The sequence below is a fragment of the Gadus chalcogrammus genome, chromosome 3 (genome assembly GCF_026213295.1).
Source record: "Gadus chalcogrammus isolate NIFS_2021 chromosome 3, NIFS_Gcha_1.0, whole genome shotgun sequence".
Lineage (NCBI taxonomy): Eukaryota > Metazoa > Chordata > Actinopteri > Gadiformes > Gadidae > Gadus > Gadus chalcogrammus.
This window is the reverse complement of record NC_079414.1, coordinates 14,572,053-14,599,633: the sequence shown is the minus strand read 5'-3', so window position 1 is coordinate 14,599,633 and position 27,581 is coordinate 14,572,053. Positions and strand designations below refer to the sequence as shown.

The window sequence follows — 27,581 nt, the reverse complement described above, 5'->3', positions numbered from 1 at the left end:
TGCATTAGAGCCAGAAGCCAAGACGTGCATTAGAATCCCAGGTAAACAGACAAGACGTGACGCCCTTTGTGATTTCCCGTCCTGTCATGATGATCTGAGTGACGTAGAGACCCCGCCCAAAGCTGGCAGTCGCATCAATCTGCGTTCTGTCACTTTCTTTTAAGGTTGCTATGCAAAGTTTTTCTGGTAACCAAGGAAGGTTGGTGCAAAATAAATTGGGTTCCACCACAGCAGCGATGTGTCTTCATGATGAAGAGACGAGATCCACTGAATGCCGTGTTTTACAAACAACACAACTAATTGGTTACATTAGTCAAGTTATAGCTGTGATCCGGCAAGTCGGCCAACCGGAAATCTTTTTATTGAGTTATATTTATATTGTTAGATGTGTTGTGTGTGTGTGCGTGTGTGTTTCCTGAGGCCATCCTTTCGTGTGTATATTCACGTCAGTTAACCGAGCAGGCTGACTCAAACCCAGTGGGATTATCAAACGTAGCACACAATCTCTCGCCATATCCATTTTTCTTTCCTCCCTTCGCCTCCCCTTGTCTCCTTCCTTTTGTCTCCTTCTTCCCTTTTGTTTTTTTTCTCCCCCTTTATCTCCCCATCTCTCTTCTACCCTTACTCCATTCATTCTGCTTTTTCTTTAGTTTCCTCCATTTGCTTGTCTTCACTTGCCTCCTTCCTCCCTTCCTCTTTTCACTTGTTTATCCCCCTCTGTGTTATCTTTAACAGTACTAGCGTGGAAGGGAAAGGCACAGACTTGGCAAAGTGTGCATGGTGATTATATGAACCCTGGCTGTCTATCTCGCTATAATTACCGAGCTAGTCGATCGGAACGGAGAATTCATGAATGCCAGCCTGACCCCGAAGTTTCTTGATCATGGCGATGGAGGAGGGATTTAAGGCAGCTAACGCTCAGAATAGCAGCATAATGATGCTTTAAACTCACTGAATGTTCTGATCCCAGAGTTTGAGAGTGATGCTGACCTTTCGCTAAAGCACAGGGGTGTGTTCATAAACATTTTATTTATTTTTAAAGGGGCATGGGTTGGTTGGTTTGAGCAATAGAGGGATTTTCAATCAGAAAGATATCATTAGGGCGGCTGACATTCTGCCAAGGGTCTTTACTGGGCAAGAAGAGATAGGAATGTTCGCCGGAGCTTGGGCAGACATGGCTCTTTTGGTGCTTTTGGTTAATAACATTCTTCAATGACTTAGCAGACGAGGTTAAATATTGGCCAGGGAAACCGGAGACAATCAGTGCATAAGAGAGAAAGTAGTTTCTGTGTGACTAATGTATATATTGTGTTTGTTGTGATGCTGTAACACCCGCCCTCTGTCACCCAAATTTTAATGACTGGCTCCTTCTGTATTTTCTTCACAAGCCTTAGAGAACCTGGTGTTGGGGCAGCTTGCCGCTAGAACCTCTTTTATCAGGATTGAGTTTGTAAAAATATATTTGCATGAATATAAATAAGATCTATTTCTGACACTTTCTCTTCCTTCTCAAATCATTAAAATCGATAATTGATTAGTTTTTTTAATATTTATGAGTTGTATTGCCTGTGTAGTGTTATTATTGTGGATGGATAACGGAACTTAATTGTTCATGTTACTAACAGTATAAAGGTAGTATGAAGGTATATAAAGGTAGTATCAATGCTTTGAGTACTCAAAGAAGCAATCTGAAGACATAAAAATAAATCAGTTCAAGTCTTCAATGTGTCTTTAGTTGGGCGGCTACAATGGTTGTGGTAATTGTCTGTTTATTATTTAGTTTTCATTCCCCTCCAAAATAGAAATAGATAATACCCTATTCCCTATTGACATTGCCGTAGGGCTCCATGTGTAAGTAAGCTCGGTTCACGGTTCACGATGTTACGCTAGCTCAAGGTCAAGGTGGCGGCCCCTGAAAGCACAGGCTCAGCCGAGCAGAAACAGACCGGTTTTCACCAGACTAATGGTCCACTGGATCCGGGCGCAGCCAACGTTTGTCAGGGTGTAGCGGGGAACATTGGCTTAGTCCTCTGGGTGAAACAATCGGCGCATAGTGTCTGATAAATACTCCAGACCCGCTGGATTGTTTTTCCAACGGTTCAACGGTTTGACCGAATAATACCAGTGGGTATTTGAGCGTTTCTTCAGACGCGACAAGATGCTGTTGCATTGGCTTCCAGCCATTGTGCCGTGAAATGTTGTAGGGTTCAATACATAGTCCTGAGAGAGGTTACAGTGAATTTTGAAAGTCGTCCCTGTTTAACTTTATAATATATTTTTGTACTTTCTATGATTCGCCATATTATTGATTCATTATGCCACATAATGGGAGAAGTTTGAGATTTAGCTCCATTTCAACTGCCTTTTCTTACATTTATTAGCCTGTGTGCGTGCAATGCTTTTATATTATCTGTCTGCTTTCATTTACAAATTGCGGAGATTGCTAATAATATATCCTAGTAATAATGTGTGAAATTCTTCATAATCATTTTAAGTTGGTTGGTGAATCGTACCTCTGTCTGTATTCAATGCAAGTAAGCGTTAACTTCTGTAGGGCCTGGATAGCTATTCAATAAAGAAAATCACATAAATGTGCTGTAGTTATTTCTGGCAGGTACAGTTTCCAAATGAATAGTGTGAGAAAGCATCCAGTGGGGGAATGTAAAAGGTCATCTAATGTATGACTCATTACAACCGTTTCCTTTCTCCATTAATACCGCTCCAAAGAGTCTCTCTCCCTCGCTTACACGCACACGCACACGCACACACACACACACACACACACACACACACACACACACACACACACACACACACACACACACACACACACACACACACACATTCTCTCTCTCTCTTATTCACACCCACACACATTATATTACTGTCTTACTTTCCCTTGTGCTCTCTTTCTTGCTTTCTGTCACACACACACACACACACGCACACGCGCACGCGCACACACACACACACACACACACACACACACACACACACACACACACACACACACACACACACACACACACACATAAACACACAGACAGACACTCACACACACACACACACACACACACAAACATGAGGACACACGACACATCTCTCTCTCTCTCTCTCTCTCTCTCCCTCTTTCTCTCTCTCTCTCTCTCTCTCTCTCTCTCTCTCTCTCTCTCTCTCTCTCTCTCTCTCTCTCTCTCTCTCTCTCTCTCTCGCTCTCTCGCTCTCTCTCTCTTTAATTGGCTAATTGATACTGTCCAACTCATTCATCATGACACAAATGTGTGCAAATGTTGAAGAAGTCCGAAATGAAGCACAAACTAAACCGCTTCGCTTTCGTACCTGGATAATGGCATGCTGTTTATATCCGTAGTCACTTGTTGATACTGTCTCTTTTTCACTATATATTTAAATTGTGTTTTTTAATAAATGCAAAAGTATTTCATATTTGATTTTCAAATTAGTGCTCAACATGGAAAGCTCTTTGCGACATTAATGTACACAATGAGCTTAACAAACAAAATGGATGTCTGTCATTCAAATAAGGTTGTTGCAGTTCACATGGGAATAGTGGCTTCAACCTATCGACTGCATCCAACATCCTGGGAGTTCCCATGTCAACAGCATGTCACATGATCATCCATTCACACGCACGCACGCACACGCACGCACGCACACGCACAGACGGACGGACGGACGGACGGACGGACGCACGCACGCACGCACGCACGCACGCACGCACGCACGCACGCACACACACACACACACACACACACACACACACACACACACACACACACACACACACACACACACACACACACACACACACACACACACACACACGCACACACACACACACACACACACAGTGAATTGGCAGACTGATAAACATGACAGGTTCAACACAACACTGGAGCAGCCCCCCAGGCATCGGTGGATACAGACCCCCTTTTCCAGTGCTGTGTCTGTGTGTGTGTGAGTGTGCGTGTTTCCTAAGCAGTGTGAATTGGCTCTTTGAATTGTTGTTACTTTATTCATATTGTGTCTTAATGTTCATATTTTCATCATGACCTTTTCACGTTGATATTGTGTCTGGCCCTGAGGGCTGCTGTTACAACTTAATCTCTCCACAGGAACGAATAGTCTTATCATCTCTATCTTCATTATATTTGTATATTTCTGTTGTTAAATAAATCAGTTTTCCCATGATAACTGTTTCAAATTTTGCATTGAGACTGTACCCTTTTGCACCATTGCTACTAAGGTGTCACCTTAGAACAATTGCATTGGTGGAAATTGTGCCGACTGGTCAACGTCATTACAGCATCAGGTGTAGTCGCAGATACAAAGTTTAAATTTGAAATAACTCACCATAAACGAAAGATTTACTAAAAAGTTTGTAATAATTTGTTGAACAGAGCTATCTTATAAATAAAGGGCAGTGAAAGGCTGCTATTTTTTCATATTTTTTTGAGTTTTTAATCAAAACATGATTGATTTGCTTCTCCGTTGTGAAAAAGTTGAGAGCAAAATGTGTTAAAAAGCGATCTTAGCATCGACCAAAGAACAGAAATGAGCAATAAATGAATGCATTAAAAAAAACACTGCAGTATAGGCTAGGGGGCATTTTAGAGTTAACAAAAATGTCCCCTCTTTCTGCGTTAGGTCCCCTCAGAAATAGGCCTGTATTTAATAATGTCCTTTTGTATTTGGCCTATTCTATAGTTTGCTTTTGGATTTTCTTTATCTTCGTCTCAACCCACATTCCTCCAACCTGTGTGGTTTTCCGTTTATCTTCCCACCTGTATCATTCAAGGAGAGAAAGAATAGCTTCATCACGTTAGAAAAAATCAGTTCTATCCCATTCCGTTTTAAATCACATTTCTCCTTCCTATGCACGGTTCGACGGCTTTCGCGGGTTGAAAACACTATAGCGGCTGCCAACCAAAGCGCAAGGGAAAGCCATCCAAGTGATGATAGCTCCAGATGATGATTTCCTCCACAGGGATCTCAGAAGAAGTCCCACCGGCTGCTTGCCTGCAACTGGGAGGCGCACGACTCGCCTGATAACGCGGTGAAGCGTGCTGGTGGAGGTGGAGGTGGTGCTGGTGGCTCCCTGGAAAAGGTCCCAGCGGTTCACTTTACAATTTCGCTTCTTGCAAATGGAAAGTTTATTGTTCTCGTGATACGTTCGAGCTGGGGAGGCACCAGGCACACACACACATCGATGTTTAATAACCGAGTTGTCAACAGGCTGGTAGGCTGTGAGAGGCGCGTCTCTGACCGTCCGATGGGAGGTCTTTGATTTAGTTTTTCTATTATTTAATTAAACTCGAGACTCGAGTTGAATTAATTACCAAGGAGAGCCAGGGCTTTTGCAATGATTATACATAGGCCTACTTAAGAAAGCATTACAAAACAACGCTCTCATCTCCGGTTGAGGGTTCAACTGACGTGAATGGCGAATTTCAATAGACACACAGTTGTTGTGCGGAGCGGGGTTGGATCAGGCTGCACCGTGCTGGGGCTTCAGCCACCGGGGGGACATTTGGACCGGACACGGAGACCTGCGAGGGGCCAGAAGCACCGTCTCCCCACTGATGATTGATTAGTAAAGCCTCCAAAAGGATCTTCACCTTACCCCATCCTCCATATCGATCGGGGTTCCCAGAGCGTCTCACCTCCTCTCACCTGGCGCGGCCGATCAACCGGTGAGAGAGGAAAACCCTCCTCTGGAGCTATTCCCTCCCGTCCACTTGGATTTATCACCGTTTTCCTAGTTTTTTCTCTCCCAAGAAAGAAAACAAGAGTAAAAGACCGTCGACAGATAAAATACGACACACGTGGATTCCTTCGCCTAGGCTCGCGCGCACACCACCAGCCCGGGAGTTGCCAGGGCTACCGTCAGACGGACACCGCGAGCGCTTTGATTCGGCGGCGTGTTTGAAGCGCACAGGTGTTCAATTATCATTCGGTTTCCGTGGCCGCGTGACACGCTATTATCCTATTTCGGTGAGATATGTTATGGCTGCTCTCCGCTCGCTCCCGACCCGCACACTTCGGCTGCTCTGACGCGGCAGGTCTCCCTTCTCTGGATATGTTCGGGTTCGAGGAGAAGAAGCCGCTCAGGAGCCAGACTTTAAAGGAAACATACGAGGCGTCGGAGTAGAGGAAGGTTTCCCACAGGTCTCGCTTGGATAACTAGCTGCTCTTCTTCTGGCAAACCATTCAGACCCACTGTTGTTTGATGACAGAAAAGGTAAATACACATTATTTTACACTATTTGTTTTGTTGGATATAAGCGACTATTGGACATTTGTGCAGTGCAAGTTATGAAACACCTCGTTCAATAGTGTAGCCTACGCCTTTAAGTTTGGACGGAAAAAAACAGGACTTTGTGGCGTATTGTCTTGTTGCTGCGCTATTAAAAGGTTAATTGCCACATTATAGGAGACGTTCTTTCTTAAGTGGTTAAATTACTCATAGCCTGCTAATGTGCTGTCTTCTTGTATGCTACACTAAAGCAGATTTTTTTTTTAATGCGATTGTAAAGTGTCATTTGATGCATTTTAGTTTGTCAAATTATTTTAAAAAGGCCACATTCATTTGAAAACATTGTGCGCATAGAAGCAGTTGCGGTAGCTGCTGCCAGTTTGGAGATATAAAAAGAGTGATTCTCCCCGTGACTTGTGGTCACCAGGTCCGGGGGCGGGCACGTGTAACATACCTGCCTCTCGATCCATCTCCGAAAACAATTACCCGGCCTAAACATAAAAATAAGCCCTTTGAGACTGCGTATTCGAACGGGTCAAAGGAAAATAGATAGATCTAGGACCAGGTATTTTCGTTGTGCGTGTGTGCGTGCGTGCGTGTCTGTGTGTGTGTGTGTGTGTGTGTGTGTGTGTGTGTGTGTGTGTGTGTGTGTGTGTGTGTGTGTGTGTGTGTGTGTGTGTGTGTGTACATGTTAAGCTTTGCACATGTAGAGACGCCCGTTGTAAACCGTTGCCGCGCGTATGCGTCCTCGCGTACACGTGCGTCATTGGGTCGATTTTTCGAGACCTTTTCGGCTGACCACTTCAATCAGCCTCTATTGTGGTCTGCTGCTAAGACATATTGTGGTCCACTGACCAAATTAGGGCCCTGTATGGATATTAATGCACATGCCAGGTTTGACCAATTATTCTAATTCAATTTTATTTGTACTCCCCTTAATCACCGGTACAGTCTCATAGGGGATAACCGCCGGCCAAATATTGAAGACGCCCCCCTGGTGTCAGAGGGCAAGAATAAACGGCAATGAGTTCCATAATTGACATAAATACATTCATCCATATGTACAGGCAAAACATTTTAAATAAGTGATTTGTTGATGGCCGGTTAATCATAAGGAGAGTCCATGCATCCAGTCTCATTCACTGCGACATGCTACAACAGACGAATTAGAAGGGAAAAGTGGATACTGGAAATGTAGACAGCTGCTAATTTAGTAGCAGCACAAACAAGCACGAGCAACACGCATCACGGCAATCAGAAACAGAAACATTATCAGGATCAGACAAACACTGAGAAACATTAACCAAGCATTTGGTATTATTCCCGATATCAGCCTTGTTTTGGCGAACTATGTCCCGAACGAAAGACTGTATAGGTACGTTTTCAACTTTGCTTTGAATTGCTCGACCGAGTCAGCTTCCCTGATAACAGGAAGCATATACTATTCCATAGATAGGGCGCTCGATAGGCAAACACTCTCTCTCCTGCTGATTTCTTTTCAACCTTTGGTAGAGAAAGAAGGCAAGCTCCTGAAGACCAGAGGGACTGAGGAGGTCTATAAGGAATGATAAGGTCATTTGGGTAGGATGGTGATGATCCATGCAAGGCTTTATAGGTTGGGCAGTAGAACCTTAAAAATCTGATCTGGCAGTTATTGGTAGGAGAGAGGCGAGAATAGGGGTTATATGGCTACTGGTCAAATACAGCAGTGAATTTTTTTTTTTTCCATTTCCTCTTCGTGTTTGAACGTTTTGTAATTAAAAATTTGTAGATCTTTCCTCTAAACGGAGAATGCTCTACTTTTAATAGAGCACAAAGATACACAACACAGAATGAAGGAAGAAGCTCCAGTTGGGATTTGAATTATTTTTTATTATTTTTTGTTTTTTATTTGATCTCAAGTACTATCTGGGAATGTTTCACTCAAAGCTGTTCAAAGATAAAGTAATAGGACATTTTCACTTGCCAAAGCTTTCATCATCTGAGGTCATGGATACTCAGTAATAAGATAGTGGTGTCCAACATACTTATGTAATAGGAATGTTAAAATAATCATATCGTTAGTTCCATAAAATAAGTTCCCCTCGCTAGGTGTCCACCAATTATCCCTGGGTGGACCCCTAGCAAGCCCAGTCCTGAATCGTAATGGATCGTGGCCAATTATCGGATCCAAAATTCTAAATGTTTACAGTTATCGGAATCTATTTATTATTTTATCCAATTGCAGATACATTAATAAATCATTTATTTTGCTGCTTTGGCTCTGATGCAGCCACCCCTCTCTGTCTGCAGTCACAACTCTGTGGTCGTACGCAGTGTCCCGCCCACAGCAATATCTGATCGTTGACGCATCACAAGTTAAACAAACAGCGAAGGCTACTGTGCTGCATAGCTATCACTGATGGGGACTTTCTGCAGGACCTCCGACGTCACCTGTGACGGGATTCAGTACTTCTGACACCATGTAACAGGATATTTTCCTGAATCGTATCGATTGAACAGACAAGAAACCCCAGGGTTGTGCCTTGTTTTTATTTTATTCAATCAACTCCTCCGGGAGTCCCTCTCCACACATACATTCCTACTAGTATACTATCAATACATCACAGAGGCACCCAGAGGAACGCATGTGCAGAGTGAAACAGCTCCGGTTAGTGAGCAGAGGTAAGGTCAAAGGTAAGGCAGGAGCTATTGTGAAGATGCAGTCAACATCCCATTCCTCTACACTGAAGTTGCAAACCTAGGCACCTAGGTTATGCTGAAAATGCCAGAATAATGCACTTTGTGGCAGGGATATACAGTTAACAAGATAACAGTTTATCCATGCAATCGTAGCTTGATGTACGTCGGTGCAAGTGGAACTGGAACCTATTTGAGCTAGCAAGCTCAAATATTGCAAGCGTAACATCAGTTGCTGGATTATGTTTTTACATGTAAAATGTAGCTGTTGGTAATAATAAAGTAAGCTAAAGTTGAGTCTTGTATGTCTAACCAATGTAAAAAGGGATAGTATTCTGTTATTTCTTGCATGGCACTTACCAGGGCCGTTCCTACTTCAAGTCTCAATCCATGAGTAGTTACATTGCTGAAGTTTGTCGTGAAGCTCTCTCAATTAGTTTCTTGTAGAGAGGTGCTGGATAGGGTTGTTAGAGTATTCAAATATAATATAACTGCAGCTAAGGTCTGTGTTAATCCATTCATGCGCTGCATAGATGGTGTACAGTTGAAATCAAAGTCACACACTTCTATTGCAATTATACATTGTGTTTTCATTTTCTTTCGACTGGTTTATTTGAAGACCAAATCCACCTGAAACCTAATTTTTTTTTTCTGCATGTGCTTCGAGGGAGTTATAGTGCAAACTCATTATATAATATAATTGTTCGCATTAATCAACTAAAGTCTGTTAACTTAACAGCACCCATTACAGACATCATATTAAGATATAATAATCATTACTAATGAAGTAGCCTTGTTTTAACTGACAGGTTCATGCATGTTGATAATATATGACATTTTAGTAATTAAAACAAACCTAAAGGCTTACTAAGCTGTTTTGCTGTACTAAATAAAGCATCACTGCACAATATGCATATGTCAGCCTGCTGTTTCTCTACTCGGTGTGCATAAATGTTTGTCAACAGAGTTTTGTTGTTTGTGTTATTCAATATTTTGACGCTACAATTTTAATTTCTACTGCAAATCTATCGGCTATCAGCCTCCTTGATCACAATTTTTAGTACCAAAATGGCCACTTGGAATATCTGTGACATCATGTTAAAACCTTCCAAACCAAAAAAGGGCTGGTTGGTTGGCTGGCTTGCTATAGCTAACTGGCTAGACTGTTTGACTAACTTACTGGCTCACCCACTGGCTGCCTGGCTTGCCAACTGACCTATGTCTATTGAGCCAAAGAGGCCGGTTGTAATAATTGAAAAACATACTACTAGTATCTTGCATCTTTAATCAAATTCTTTTCAAATTCGAATTTGGTTACTAAAAATGTAAGCCTTATTTATTCAGGAATGGTGAGTTTGTCTGATTACATGCTCTGTTAATTGCTTGAGGTTAAGATTCTGCTGAATCTGTTAGCTGGGTTTCGATTCACATTTCAAGAATCGATTCGATTACGATTTTTAAGTTTCAGAATCGATTTTTTTCCGATTTTCTCCGATTCCATCCGATTCGATCCGATTCTGATCTGATTTCCGATTCGATCCGATTTCGATTCGATCCGGGGGTTAATGTTATTAAAAATGAAAAATGTATTTGAACCGTTTCCTTCACTTCATGACTGTGTAGAGAAGCAACATATTAAAACTAGTATTATATCAATATTAAACAGCAAATCTTACAAGAATTGGTAGTTACTGATGGCTGGAAGACTGATGAAAAGGTTAAGGGTCAATCTACCTTCAAGAAAGATAATTCAGGACAATAAATGGAGGACATCATTGAGGTGACTATATCTGCAACAGTGGATTCCCACTGGGACACTAACCAGTGCATTATTATTACGCTTGAAAATAATTAAGAATTCACCCAAAAGCGGTTGCTACCAAAAGCATTTTTATTTTAAAACTGCTCACACTTAATAAACTGAGAAGTACTGAAACTGGAAGTATAAAATGTAAACGTTGAGCATTTTTCTTTAAAGTGCGAACATAATGAACAGAACATTTTAAACTGTAAAAGCACTGAATGGCGTCCATATGAGCATGTTCAAATCTGTTCTAAAACCACACTCAAGATTTGTTTTCAAGAATATGCAGAACCCTAAGTGTTCAGGGGAATCCCATGAATATTTTCCATGAATATATAAAATATATATTATTTTTTTTATTATTATTTTTTTTATTAAAAAAAATCGATCTTTGGACGTATGAATCGATAATCGGTCATTAATATGCGAATCGATTAAAAATCGGAAAATCGATTTTTTCAACACAGCTCTATGTTCAACACACATTCACACCTGCGTAGTAGCAGAGAGTGCCTACTGATCACTTGAACAGAAATGCTCAAAGCCCTTTGTCCTAATCTGGGGCCGAAGGATGAAAATATCCAACCCAATCCATTAAAGGGGAACCGTCATGCTCCCTTTTTTTGATAACATAAGGGAGGACCTCTTCAAATGTGCCAGGGGAAAAAGGTGGTCTGTGGCGTCAACTCCATTTCCTTGAAAGATCAACACAAAAGTTTAACCACATCATTTTGCGAATGCAGTTGAGACCACAACTTGAAAACACATATGAAGCAGTACTGTCAAATTAGTAAAATGCCAAGGGAGAGAGTTCCCCTTAAAAAAAAATTCTGCTGTAAGTATATTGAATGCAATACATTATGTGTACCGGTAAAAGAGAAGCAGACATCTACATTACACTCACTATCTCCTAGAAGTCTCTAAAACGTTTTGTGGGCACATTGTGTGTGCTCTCAAAACAAGTCCTTTGGTGGCAGCAGAATGCATTGACAAAGCCGGGTCTGAACTCTCTTCCACTTGGGGAATCTCAAAGATTTCATCACTAGGAACTGCCTGAATAAATGATGAACCAAGTGTACTGATGTGCTTCCTGTTCCCTTTTTATGTTGAAAAACTTTTAAGTGGCAGCAGCCGCTTAACTAAACAGACAGCACTGTTTGTGTGTGACTAACGTGTATTTGGATTGTATGGATTTTACAAGATGAATTTATAATGTGTTTTAATTTCACTGCTTTCTCAAAACATCATCAACCATCGCAAGGTTTCGCAAAGACATACCAGGGTCGATTTCCATGCAAAATTGAACACGCGTGACGTATAGCTATCTATAGCTGATTGAGAGCGAGAGATAGAGATGTAGAGAGAGATGCTGGAGAATCTACCAGATTATCTCAAGGTCATCCTCTCCATCCTTGTCTTGGTTTCACTTTATTCACTCATCCATCTAATGAACAAACACAAACCTGATTGGGGGGGGGTGGGTGGGGTTTGGTGATGCTGATAGTGGTAAAGGGGGTGGAGGTGGGGGTAGGCTCCTAGACATGAAGCTAGTGTGTATCTGTGTGTGTGTATACTTACCAGTATGTAAACATTAGCTTGTGGGAAACGTGATCAGGTTTGTCTGGGGATTGCTTGTTGACCCGTAGGTTGCTTTGTGTTTGTGAGAAGATCAATATTCTCTTACCTTGCGCAGGATTAGCTTACTAACAGCCGTGTGTGTGTGTGTGTGTGTGTGTGTGTGTGTGTGTGTGTGTGTGTGTGTGTGTGTGTGTGTGTGTGTGTGTGTGTGTGTGTGTGTGTGTGTGTGTGTGTGTGTGTGTGTGTGTGTGTGTGTGTGTGTGTGTGTGTGTAAGATCGATACTAACTTAAAAAATTAACATATGTCTGGCACCATCATTTTTGTCATCCAATTTATGAATTTGTCCTCCATTTACTGACGTTTCCCTTGTAAACAAAACTGAAATTTGATGAGATTACATGATGCACAGACTCTACACCCACATGCCAAGGTGAGAAAAGGCAGGAGGACGGAGAAGATTGGGGTTTGTATGGCTAAGCTATAGTGAACTGAAATTATACTACATTTGGCAGAGGCCTTTATCCAAGGTGACTTGCAGGGACACAATATTTACTAGGGTGCAAACTGGTGATGGCCCAAAAAGATGACATATCTTTTGGTAGAAAAAAAAGAAAATTAGAAATGCTGGGGTTGGAAGAGCCAAGTAAAGCAACCTCGGCGGAGTGAGGCAGGCACCTAGGTAGCATGTAGCAGCGGACATTACTACATGTTCTATCTTAAAAAAAAAAAGGGAAACTTGGGCAAGATGCCCTCTCTACATGCTCCTTAATAACCTGTATCTGAAATGGTTTAGGATTAAAGCCACTTCTTTACCGAACAGAAGATGCTGTAGTGTGTTGTCAGCAGACACACCAGAAGATGCGATGAGACGAGGCAGTCACGGTCTGCTCCAGGGTATTCCTTCACACCTGACCTTGAAATTCCTGGCATGGATAGAGTGTGTGTCTCTGTGAGAGCTTGGCACAGTTTCTGTCAACTAGCTTCCAAAAAAAACAAGGACCTCAATCACTTCAAGGCTCACATGGCTCAATAAGGTTTCAAAGTTTCCACCCAAACTTACACGCACACAGGTGAGAGTTAAGAACCCCCTTGGTGGAGTTTGTTCCATCTGGATGAGTTGGTAGTTCTGGAGCATGACCAGGAATGCATGTTTTTAAATAATATCTTTTGCATGCACATACCCAAAGGTCATAAAGCCTGCTTAGGTGGTTCTCATTGCTACACCTCATGTGTAATTTCATGTCTGAATAAGCGTAATGTATCAGAAATCATCAGAAAATTCATACAAAACATAGTCAATTTAACATGGAATTTGACATTAAATAACAATATCCAAATTAAGTTCAGTGAATTGCCTTTTTTGCATAGATCGAGACAGACGACTTAATATCATACATTAAGATAGCCCGCTATCTCTTAGCCTAATATAATACTCTATATTTCCTGTGAGAGTGCTGTAGGGTCAACGTCACCTCATCCATGAACACACCTAGGTATGTCAAAAACGCCACTCCTCCATGAAAACTTTTTTTAAATCAACAACCCAAACAACCTCTATGCAACCCTAAATATTGGGGCCTGTATGATTTCAGAGGTCATCCTGTGGCCGAAGTCTGCATAATTAGCATGAAAATTAAAAACCGTGCCATGCTGTCACAGAGACACACACTCTATCAATGTCAGGAAGTTCAAGGTCAGTGACCCACAAGGACCACGCAACGGATCAATAAGAGTATATTTAATGGACAAATGTCAGTGTACCCTATGCTTAAGAAAATAACAAAGGAGGCATATAAGCACCTTTTCTTGGCATCAAGTGAATTCAAATAGCTATTATCATGGCTGCCAATTTCGATGATTCCGGGCTCAGGTCGGAAGCATACAATACTATTGGACAGCAGCTCTGCTTAGCAGTGATATAAATCACTGTTATGTTGACAGGGACTGAGCTATAGGTTATACCAATCCGATATGATTATAGCGAATCCATAGAAATACAATATGAATCTGCTGACTCTGTGAATACCTAAATATCCTGGGGTGAACAAGAATTAAATAGTACTTTTTATGTCCCCTGGCCAAGAAGAGGCGTCAAACCACATCCAAGATTGCGCAAACATACACACACCCACAGAGACCCATGTACAATGAGGGTTCAAGTAGACCAGTTAAGAGAACATTCAGTTTACCATACTAGATGTACATCATGTGTGTGTGTATACTCTCTCGCACACACAAGCGTACACGTGTGTGTGTGTGTGTGTGTGTGTGTGTGTGTGTGTGTGTGTGTGTGTGTGTGTGTGTGTGTGTGTGTGTGTGTGTGTGTGTGTGTGTGTGTGTGTGTGTGTGTGTGTGTGTGTGTGTGTGTGTGTGTGTGTGTTTGTGTGTGGGCATTCCAAGACAGTGTCTTTCCCAGTGTTAATAGTGTTTGTCTTGTCATTTCATTATGTGTGGGTTTTGTCATCTCCCTCTTTGCCATCCCTTCATACACAACTTCCTCTTGCTCCCGTCAATACCATAGTGATCCTTGGGACACACACACACACACACACACACACACACACACACACACACACACACACACACACACACACACACACACACACACACACACACACACACACACACACACACACACACACACACACACACACAGAGAGAGAGAGTAAAGACCTTGGCTCTTGTCCAATTAGGGCTTGCTTTTGATTCTGAGTTAGGAACTTATGAAAAACATTAGAGAAGGTGTATTTGAAAGATAGAAGACTATACAAAAACTGTAAATGTAGCAAAAATACACCCTGGCATACGTTCAGTATTCACCTCTACTAAAACCAAACAATGTGTGTGTGTGTCTTGTATGTGTGCTTTTGCGTGTGTGTGTATGTGTGTGTGTGAACATTTGGTGTGTGTGTGTGTTCCACATGCTAATTGGTAGAGAGTGACAGAAGGATGGGAGCGGAGAGATGAAGTGAAGACGTCCCCTGGGGGACTAAACAGTACAGCATCTCTTCCGAAGCACACTCGCGTTCCTCCCTTTGAAACACTCTTCTTCTGATGCCATTTTATTCCTCAGTCTTTACCCTCCTCCCCGCAATGTGTGTGTGTGTGTCCTCCCCAGCCCCCCTGCTGGTCTTGTGGTGGTGTTTATCTTGATGACTGGAGCAGTAGTGGGATGGAGACAATTAAAATGACATTGATTTTGGTAATCTTTCTCTCTCACTCTCTCTCAACTTTCTCCACACTTCCACACTCTTTTTTGATTCCTCTCGCTGTATTATCTTCCACTCTCTCTGCGTGTAAACACTGTTGGTGAATAATTATGTGTTAGCTCCTGGTTGAGCTGAGAGGACGCTCAGATGGGGGCCTTCCTACTGCTTGTAGTAACACGTCCACAGAATCCCTCCTCCACCTCCTCAATGCATTCCTCATTCCCCGACTCCTAGTCCTCCCTCGTCCTTCCCGCCTCATCCTCCTTCTCTGTTTCGCTCAGCTTCCTCCCTCACCTCCTCCTTCTATGCCCTCCCTCAGTTCTTTCCCCCATCTCTTACCCATATTCCTACTCCTCCATATCCTACTCCACATCCTCCTCCTCCTCCCTCACCTTAAACTCCTCCCTTCCTCCCTGTCTCCTTCGACTGCAGGGGCACAAAATCATGTCCCATGTTTAATGTTCTAATGCTGCTCTCAAGGTGCTCTGCGTACAGGTGTGTGTATGTGTCCGTCGACAGGTGCATGTATAGTACTTACACAGTAGGCCTACTTAGAAAGTGAGGCCGGCAGTTGGATGAATAGGAGTGGAGATACAGAATCAAATCTGGCTCATTCACGGTCAGTGAGATAATCCGTTTAGAAAGCTGTAATTATGATCCCCTTTCCAAACTCCCACATAATAATTCTTATTAAAGTCTAAAAAACAAACATGTTGGACCTTTCTGACACTAAATCAGACTACTTTTTGAGGATTGTGGTTCGAACGCACGCGTGCACACACACACACACACACACACACACACACACACACACACACACACACACACACACACACACACACACACACACACACACACACACACACACACACACACACACTAGTACACACACTAGCACACACGTGTGATGTACAAACCACTACACACAAACAAACAATCTCATGTACTATTACATCGCAGTGTGTGTTTACCCATTTTACCCTCCTGTCACCAAGAACAACCTTATGATTTACAACTATATTCATACAATGTATTGTACTTTGCTTGAATATGATGAAGCTGGTAATGTCAAGAAAACACATTTATCCCCACCACAATATAATGTCTGGCCATAGCCTAATATTAATCTATAACGAAAAATCTTTACAGCACCTATTTATATTAATAACTGAATGCTTGTTGGGCTTATGCAATAATAGATATTAACCTATGTTTGCCAAAAATGTTGCTGCCGAAATCAACAACAAATATTTCAAACTTGTATCTATCCTTTTCATTTGTCTTTTCTCTCTCTTTTTCCTTCTCCCTCTTTATTCCCTCTCCACCTTTCCCCCCTCCCTCGTACCTGTATTGGTACTCAAACCACCAACTCGTTTCGTCTCTCGTCTGCCTGTAGCGTCTATCTAGTTATCTTTGGCAGCGTGTGTAACATTTTCCAAGCCCAGCTCAGGGTGGTAGCACATCTCCTCCTAACACCCTCATCACACGCTCTGTATTTAGCATTTAGCATCGCGCTAAATGGGATTAAACTATACAAAGACTCATGAGGAACTCCTGTAGGCGACATCAGACCTCTTTCACTGCCCTGCTCTTCAAACACACATATATGTACACACGCAAACACACACACATGAGCATACTCATATAAGTATATACAATCTCACAAAAATAAACGCGCACGCACGCACGCACACGCACACTGCATGTGTGTGTGCCTCAGTCCTTTTGGAATTTCAGTCAGGTAATTGAACATCACTGCGTTTTATTTCCCCCTGTTTTCTCTCCCTCCCGGTAGGCCTACATTACGTACAGCCACAGCAAAGGAGCCCACGTAGGGCTGTACGGTATGGACTAAAATGTATATCAAAATATGATTTGAGGCATAGACGGTAATGGTATTATATCACAGTATGTTAATTGTATCTTCTAATTTCGATCTAAATGCTTCTGAAGGGGTAAAATACTGGTTAGGCCGCAAAACTGCATAGAAAAAATACAAAATCTTTTCTCAAGTTACTTCCATCTCTGAAAAACAAAAATGTTTAATAGTATGGATTTTTTTCTCCACTTGCTCGAGGACCTTTCCGTATAGTTTTGGCATCTCAATTTGGATGAAGTGTGTGCGGGCAGGTAACGCGTACCTGGATTTGAGTGTTTTGAAAATCTCTTTAAACCCCTTTCTATCGATATTTTGAAAGGGAACCATGTCCTTGCACAGGTAAACAGTGACAGCGTTTGTTACCTCGTTCCACCGCTGGCTTTTTTTGTCGTAAGGACTGGCTTTGGAAACGGCCTGCGTAAGCGATTTCTGAGATGCAGAGGAAGCCTCACGCTACCAGCATCTGTCTCGTGTGATGTGGAATGAGAGCTTGTGAAGGGACTATTGCACAAGCACGCAGACGCGCAGCAAGCGCGCCTGCGTGCTTGCGCAATAGCATACTGGCTGAGAAGGCAGTATCGCTGTCAAATTTGTCCCTAGGAGAGGTAACGTTGTAAAGTTTTCACCAACTCTTAAAAGCCATTTGTACGATCAATGTTTGTTCAGCAAAGCGTTTCAGCGTTTAGGTTTGTGCAAGATAAGAAAATTACGAACAGACCGAATTAATGCGACTGAACTCGGCCTTCAACTCAAACTTTGAACATAAATTTGTTAAAAGTAATTGAAGTCATATTTTATGAAGACATTGGCATCAGTTTAATTTCACAAGCAAGCACATAAAAAAAACACTTAAAGTGATAACAAGTAGACATTTAAATGACTTACAATTTTGTTAGTTAGTTAAAGTTTTAGCAGACTTTTTACGCCAAAGCGACTTGCACTGAACAACAAAATGACACATTATTAAGGTTTAACTAGGGCCTGGTCCCTACAGGTAGACTACAGACACTGGGAGACCAGCCCAGAACCTTCGGGCTGGGAATTGTACACCCTAGCCATGTCTACACTATCATGTCCCTTATTTAGGGGTTAAAATTCAGTCAGGTTCAGGGTTAGCTTTGTTAACTAGAGAAAAGTGTTTATTTTTAGTCATCACGCACCAGAATCTGCCAAGTGAAAAGCATAACGGATTAGAAGCCAGAGCGACAAGGACTAGCCTCCCTCTGGCACCAGGCGTCAGGGAGAGGATAGACAAAAGGGAAAATCCATTCAGCGTTGGACTTGATTTTGCTGTTTTTCTAATTAGCCAGACTGCTGTCACTGTAGCACAGAGAGAGGCAGCGTGTGGTGTATTGAAACAGAATCCCTGGGTGCAAGGTGTCTGGAAAACACACACACGCACACACACAAAGTAAAATACACACGCATGTGCTCGCACACAAAGCATCCCTGACACAGGCTGTCAGGCAGAGAAAGGGAGAGAGAGTAGGGAGAGAGGGAGAGAAGCAAGAGAGAGGCGATGGAGAGGAAAGAGGGAGGGGAGAAAAAAGAGTGGAGAGGGAGGAGCTTCAGAGATACAGAGAGGTGTGAGGTGATACAGTGTGGGTAGAGCGTGGTTGACATACAAAGACACAAGACCAGAGGGAGATGGGAGAGGTCGGAGAGGTGAGAATGGGGGAGGATGAGGGATTGGAGGAGTGAGGATGGGTTAGGGGAGGGGAGGGGAGGGGGGTGTTAGAGAGAGGATGGAGAGAGTGAGGGAGGAGAGGAGAGTGCAGGAGAGGAGTGTGTCACAGCACAGATTGAGGAGGTTGACCTCCTCACCTCCTGGTCCTCTGACTGGCCAAATACAGCGTGTACAGGTGACAATCCTAAAGGGGTCTCCCACACACACACACACACACACACACACACACACACACACACACACACACACACACACACACACACACACACACACACACACACACACACACACACACACACACACACACACACACACACACACACACACACACCCCCTGACCTCCTGCAGTGTTAGAGTTTGTCATTCAGCTGTAGTCATGATGAGATTGGCCTCTCGAAAAAAAGAACATTGATGTGTTGTATCTGTAACATTGCAATTAGTGGGGTGTTTTTCGGAGTCATCGACGTTCAGCCCATCGTCAATCACTTATAAAGGGAAACATGACAACATACAGGACTTTATAGAATGATGGACGCCCGCGGTGATAGCGTTAAAGGATTGCATTTAAATGATTACCATATAATGATTACACGCTTGCAAGCTCTGAAACCATCTGAGATAGATTGTTTCAGTGACGTGTAAAAGCAATCAAACGTTTCCATTTTAAGTGATTGAATAATGTGAACACACGGCTGCGTTGTTCTGCTGGATAAAGGCCTCCATTGTGACCTTTCGTTGGGCTTCATTGATCACAAGTGCTTTCAGGTTGAGCAGAGTTCTCTTCTTGTTGATTTGGATAGTTGTATAGTAATATATTATCGCTCAGGGTTTAATTAATCTACTACTATATACCTTTTGATGCTGTATCACATACTGTTTGTTTGTCATATATGAAGAACTGTGTTTGACTGAATTACTTGGTATTATTACAGTCTGTCAAGACTGTTTTTTTTATGCTGAATTAAGTTTTGTTTCATTCAGAGCTGACTGTATTTTTTAATACAGAACAGATTATGGCTATATGGCTGACTATTGTATGTAATGCAGGCTGACTAATGCAGACGCATTGTCATATGGTTATGGACTAGGACTACGTATTTATGGATATTCTCTCATATCCCTCCTCATTTAATATTTGATCAAGGCATCTTTAACCCACGCATAGTGAGGCAGAAGGCAATGTGGTTTACAAGCCAGTGTCGTCATTCGACTCGCTCGCTAGCAGATGGTCAACGATATGTTGAACAAAAAAAGATTTGTCTTTGTGTTAGTGAATGTGTTTGTTTTTTTTCTTACCAAGGCACCGAAATAGAAAGTAATCATTACAATGTTTTGTGGAACCAAAACAAGATTTGACTGCCCACTGAAATCACAGAATGTTCTCGCCAACAGGTTTAAATTACTTATTTAACAGCGATGGATCAACGGCATAAAATACAATAAGTGTATTTTGCACCGTGTTACGTGTTGCTTTGAATATGTGTCCTAACTAAGGGAAGGTTGGTTATGTGCCAGAATAACCTCACCGCCATGGCCCATGGGTTTTGCATCGTGCACACACAGACAGACAGACAGACAGACAGACAGACAGACAGACAGACAGACAGACAGACAGACAGACAGACAGACAGACAGACAGACAGACAGACAGACAGACAGACAGACAGACAGACAGACAGACAGACAGACAGACAGACAGACAGACAGACAGACAGACAGACTCCCTTATGCACACCCACGGAAAGAAGAGGTTGCATCAGACATTGCTTCATTCTGAAACTTGGGTACCTAGGTTTTACCTCAGGTAATCTCAGACTTTCCATTCATTTCCACTACTCCAGACTCATTTCCAGACTCATCTTGAACGTCTGGTACATTGAATTTGATTCATGAAGCTGAAGAAATGCTTTTCATTGGCTGTCAGTATTGTCCCTCACAGAAGTTTAGACTTGGCTCCGGTGTGACACAAATTAGATATGTTCTTATTCTTACAACCATGGGGTTATTCTCTCCACAGGTAATTTGTTATTTTCTTTCGTAGTCCGCTAAGTAAAATGAGGTTCTGAAGAAGGACTACTCTCAGTGTATGGTCACTGTTTGGTCATTCTTGATTGTCAATCAAGACCTTTTCCTGACAACTAGGCGGTTCTTATCGCAAGTAATCAATGCAGTGTCATAGACTTATTGTATGGAAAGGCTGGTTCTGAGTGAGTACCCCTCTGGTAATCTCCCTCCACGAACGGCAGAAAAAAGGAGCCATCAAACACGTATTAAGTAATTTCAGCGCCATCCAGGGCCGTGGCCTGAATCCTCTTCCATGCACACCGAAAAACACATCCAGGCCATGTGATGAGTGAGCAGGTAGGGATTAGTATTTACTCTCTAAGCCAAATACAAACCACCCCCCTTGTTGCTGGAAGGAAGAGAATATTAAATTCATGTGTCGTTGTGGAGAAGTGGCTCTTTATTCACAGACAGTGATTCCTTATTACTTTTTCAAAACCCAAGCACTGCCGGCTGTTGGGAGATATAATATGTATTTTTTGCTTTGAGTTTCACGCTTCACAGTCTACTGTATATCCAATTAAACCAAAGAACTGCAGAGTATGCCGTGGTCCTCTACTCCTGCCCTTTGGCAAGCACGGCTTAAGCAAATGCCCTGAGTATTTATTTCAAAAGACCACAATGGGCCTTATTCACCGAGCGGCCATCTTGGTTCCATCTGGGTTCCATCTTGGTTCCATCTTGGTTCCATTTTGGTTCTATCTTGGTTTCATCTTGGTTCTTAACGCTTGCTGGGGGTTGGAGCAGAGTTTTTTTTCGGATAGCAAGAAGAAGGGTTTTTGGGGAAGACCATCTTCTTCCCCATAGAATTTAGCTGCAGGTCATCAGAGAGCAAGGTAAGGATTATGCCTTGACGGTTAGGCTGTGAGTCGACAGCCAACAAACTAGCAAGAGTGTAGTCTATGTTTTATTATTATATTATTTTGTTGGCTGAGTAAAAAGAATAAACACAACAATTCACAAAGGCGAATTTTACACCATTCACCCATTGACAGATGACACCATAATGTAGTGTTTAGATGTAGATTTAAACCGTCAAACCTCAGCCTCCTGATGGAGGGGTACCGACACTGTTTCCTCTGTGTTCCTTCCATGGTTTTCTGGCAGATTTCCCACCCTGTTCAACCTTGGCTTTGTGCAGTTTTGCGTAGAGTCTAGTCATGGATTTTGGTCTTTTTTAAAGAAGTGCATAAATAAGACTGGCTGTAACCCCTGGATTTTTTGTATCCAGTGTTTGTTGTGCGATTGGATTGTATTCGTCTTGCATCAGTAATGTCCTCGCCTGGAAACAAATAGCAGCAGTGTGTTTATGTAAAGTAGTTTTTGCTTTATAAAAGTTCTTAAAGATTAATATTGGTACGTATTTGTTTTATACATATTTATTTCATCATATATTCAGAGGTTTCAGTTATAGGATATCCCTTGGTAGAATATGCAGGGTTTAGTTAAATTACATGTCACAAATTTATAGTTTGTTTTCAATTAGTCATGAGATCGAGAGACTATTAATCAAAATAAAACAGCGCTAAGTTTGAATGAATGCTTGTTTATTATTAATGAGTTGACAATCATGGGAATAGATGAATACATAACAACATTCATGCTGTTTTACAACGCTGTTTGGGTAAATTTAGTCCCAATGGAGGTGTGTGTGTGTGTGTGTGTGTGTGTGTGTGTGTGTGTGTGTGTGTGTGTGTGTGTGTGTGTGTGTGTGTGTGTGTGTGTGTGTGTGTGTGTGTGTGTGTGTGTGTGTGTGTGTGTGTGTGTGTGTGTGTGTGTGGGGTCAGCGCACAATAATGCTGCTTTGATTGAGTGTGGGTTTCTTTGTGCATCTGTGATTGAGTTTGTGTGTGTGAGCACCAGTTAGTTTCTAAGTGCATATGACTGTGTGTTTTCCCAATTGCGTGTGTGTATGTTACTGTGTGTGTGTGTGATTGTTTTCATAAAACTTATAATAGGCTTGCTTGAGTTCTAACTCTAACAGATTTCCAGTAAGTGTATATTGTCTATCTCTATAAGCCACATATTGGATTATCTTTTCCATCTCTATAAACCAGATCTCCAAATCACAGTAAATTTGTCTATTCCATCTCTATCAGACACATCTCCAGTAGATTCATCTCCTATATCTCTATGAGCCACATCTCTAGTACATTTATCTCTTATATCTCTATGAGCCACATCTCTAGGACGTTTATCTCTATGAGCCACATCTGTGGTACAGTTTATCTCTTATATCTCTATAAGCCACAGCTCTAGGACGTTTAACTCTATGAGCCTAATTTGTAGTAGGTTTGACTCTATGAGCCGCATCTGTAGTACGTGTATCCCATACATCTCTATGAGCCACCTCTCTAGTACGTTTATCTCTCCTATCTCTATGAGCCACCTCTCTAGTACGTTTATCTCTCCTATCTCTATGAGCCACCTCTCTAGTACGTTTATCTCTCCTATCTCTATGAGCCACCTCTCTAGTACGTTTATCTCTCCTATCTCTATGAGCCACCTCTCTAGTACGTTTATCTCTCCTATCTCTATGAGCCACATCTCTAGTACGTTTATCTCTCCTATCTCTATGAGCCACATCTCTAGTACGTTTATCTCTATGAGCCACCTCTACAGTACGTCTATCTCTTATATCTCTGTGAGCCACCTCTACAGTACGTCTATCTCTTATATCTCTGTGAGCCACCTCTACAGTACGTTTATCTCTTATATCTCTATGAGCCACCTCTACAGTACGTCTATCTCTTATATCTCTGTGAGCCACCTCTACAGTACGTCTATCTCTTATATCTCTGTGAGCCACCTCTACAGTACGTTTATCTCTTATATCTCTATGAGCCACATCTCCAGTAAGTCTCCTCCTCTCTGTCTCTCTAAATGCCAGATCTCCCCTGAGTTCAGCAGCCAGTCTTTCAGCACCGTGTGTTTATGTTATGCTCAGCCCGTCGAGCACATCATCAAGCCAATCATCACACACTCGTTTACCATGGAGACGAGCAGGGGAAATCACTGTGTTGAGAAATGAATCGTAGACCTCCGCTGCTGCTCCCACAAATTGGACCAATCACAACGGTTCCCCATCAGTACACAACAGGAAATACAAAGCCTGAATAGTTTGAACTATTAACGCTGTTTAGTAATTTAGAAGACAACTCGCAGTGTGTTCAGACAAGTCTTTATATTAAGGAGAGATTAGGGGGGCCAGGCCAAACATTTGAGTTTGAGTCAAACCCACCAACCACTACCCTTACCCAATGCCCAGGTTCACTGTTTAATAGTGTACAAATGAGCTAATTTGAGATCTAGTTGGGTTGGTGTTATTTTCCTCTTCTTGAAACGGGTCTTTTTGTCCGCTTCCTCCCTTATGAGTGCTAGCTCCTTATTGATGCTGAGGGTCAATAGGTACATAGTGCTACAAAGGGGTGTTCAAACCAAACCACTAGACACCGTTCATTAGTACCACTAAGAGCTGGTACACCTGAGGGGAGGGGAGGGGTACACCTGAGGGGAGGGGAGGGGTACACCTGAGGGGAGGGGAGGACGTAGTGGAGTTGTCTCTAGAGCTTCTCCATCTTGATTGACTCTCTGACAATGAAAGATAGAGAGATCTCACTCTCTCCCTCCCTCGTTTTCTGTCTGCCACTCTCTCCCCTTTCACTTTTTTCCTGTCTTTTTTCTATCCTCTGATGGGCAGTGGCCTTTTCCTCAACAAAATGACCTAGCTTCTAGCCGGTCTGTATCATGGAATACAATTAAATTAGTTTTGACAGTTTCAAACTATATTTCAGATTTCAATCTAATCAGGAATAAAGCTGAATAAATCATCCTAGCAATATGTTTCCATAGATTTACTTACATTTTTTTCAGATGGTTGAAACAGTTTCTGCACTTTAAATCATTGTAGATCTATAATGAATACATTTATCATTTCATCGTCTATGGATTACAGGATAGACTTTTGGTTTGTGTGTTCAACCCCACAGCTGAAAGGTCCACATTTCCCGCCATCTACCTGTGACAAAGATAACTCCCAACCCCCTCTTGCTCATGAATTACATCATGTATACAAAAATCTATTCAAGGTACGTTGCGTAGGATGAAAGCCTAAATGACTGAATGGTGAAACGGTTATGTGCTGTAAGCAATGATATTACCAAACAGCCATACATTGTCTCCTGTGAGTGGAGATGAAGTGTGTTCTTTATCAGCCCTTCTGCAGTTTAGAGTGTGGTTTATTGTGGAAGTGTTCGTATATTCTGGAGGTGATGTTGCTTCAGTCTATAGACAGCTCTGGGAGGCCCTGTACGCTATTATTCTGAATAGCACAGGAACCACAATTTATATTCTGTGTGTATGTGTGTGTCTGTGTGTGTGTGTGTGTGTGTGTGTGTGTGTGTGTTTTAGAACATGTGTGTGTGTATGTTTGTGCTTTTAGAACCCATGTTTACATGTATTGTATAGGTTTAGAAGGTGTATGTCAATGTGTGTTTGTTTAGAGATTGTGTCTGTGAGTTTGTGTGTTGTGTCTTATCACCATTTAGAACATATGTGTGTGTGTGTTGAGAGTGTTTGTGTGTGTCCAGTGGAAACATTGCTGTGGTGCAGATCCAAATGGCCTGGCATCATTAAAGAGCCATTCATGTTCCGTCCCTCAAAGCTCGGCTCTCCCCCTGCTTTGTGGTTACCCTACCGCTTCATGTCTCTCCCAAACTCAGGTTCACACCGGCCCCCCAAACCCCCTTTCAACCCCTATTCCCCTTTTCCCTTTCATATCAATATCTCTCTCTCTTTCTCTCTCTCTCTCTCTCTCTCTCTCTCTCGCTTTCGGTCTCATGCTTTAGTGTTTACGGCACTTTGTTGTTCACCTTTTCATCTCCAGAAATCAGCTCTTTTGTCTCTTCTAACCACACACACACACACACACACACACACACACACACACACACACACACACACACACACACACACACACACACACACACACACACACACACACACACGTATATATATTTAGGATTGAACATACAAACAACATGTAAAGACAAACAATAAGTCACGGATATGCGCATAAAGAGCTGGTTGCACATCAAGACCTCTATAGTCTATACTAGTATGTTCATTTCTCTTATCCTTCATCTTTCGTCATTCATTGATTCCCTTGACTCTACTTAGCTGATGTCCTCACAAACCAAAGAGAAACCTTTGTCAGCGTCCGACGATGTTACAGCATTTTTGTTTTTACAGCCGTTTGTCTCTTGTTGCCGCGGAAACACTTTGTTTGATATCAAAGTGCCTGACTCACTTCTGTCGTACACTTCACTTCCCATTCACTCTCACACATTCACAAGAGCGCTAAGCGGCACAAACCCTATGGTTTGGCTAAAGCACCCTCCTACTCTCGTAGAACAGTAAAACTCATAGCCTTAAATTATAACCGTATCATGTTTATATGATACAAATAGCTAGCGGAAGCTAGCATAAAGCGATCAGGGTATGATGAGCGCTCGGCATAGTGCTGGACGCGAGCTTAGCAGAAGGGCCCTAGTGTATAATGTTGAGTTTCAACTCCATAGAAAACATTGGCAATGCTGGCAACGCCAACACTAAAAGCTCCCCATGTATTGGCGGCATTAAGCAGAAGGTGAGCGTACAGGGAAAGATGGAGCAAGATGGAGCCGAGTCACAGTTTACACAACAGGCTGTCACCCACAGCCGGCTGCGAACAGAAGATGACACCATAGTGTTATGAACAGGAGGACAGATGGACGGATTGATGGATGGGCTAATGGATGTATGGTTAGATAGACAAACTGACCAATGGATGGATAGATAGTCAAATTGAAAGATGGATGGAGGGAGGTGGAATGGATGGTTGGATGGTTATGTGGATGGTTAGTGGGGTCTATCTATTGCTAAAGATAGTTCTCTCTGTATTGGGATCTCCAGAGTGTGGGTGTCTAACTCCCTTACCTAAACCGTCATGTTATACAATGGAGAGGTAGTGTGCGATTTACTATTAATTGTATGGGTGTCTGTTGGTGTGTGTCTATGTGCCCGTGTGAATATATTGTATGTTTGTGCACGTATTTGTTTATGTGTTGTGTGCGCATGTGTTTGTGCATTGTGTATGTATTTGTCTCACTGTAGAGGTGGTTCTGAAAAACGTGAATTAGCATTTAGCTTGGAGAGTGTTGTATTTCTAAGAATACAACACTCTGTATGAATATTAATGTGTGTGTTTTTGTTTTTACGATTCATTAGTGCATTCAAATGGCGATAAGGCATAAACACACATGCATGCAAACGTTATGGCAGTCCATCGATTACGATGATGACGTTGCTCCAAATGGAAAGGAAGGACAGTTATTGGGGTGTGTTGCGACGATGCATAGCCAAATGG

General features: G+C 42.3%; 1 protein-coding gene across 1 annotated transcript in view; it reads left to right on the top strand.

Moving 5' to 3' along the window:
- Window positions 1–6,016: 6,016 nt before the first annotated feature.
- Window positions 6,017–27,581, top strand: part of LOC130380050 (voltage-dependent T-type calcium channel subunit alpha-1I-like) — a 109,813-nt gene continuing 88,248 nt past the window's right edge. Inside the window, exon 1 of the mRNA XM_056587233.1 lies at window positions 6,017–6,259. The gene's annotated coding sequence lies outside the window, so the exon portion shown is untranslated. The remainder of the gene's footprint in view (window positions 6,260–27,581) is intronic.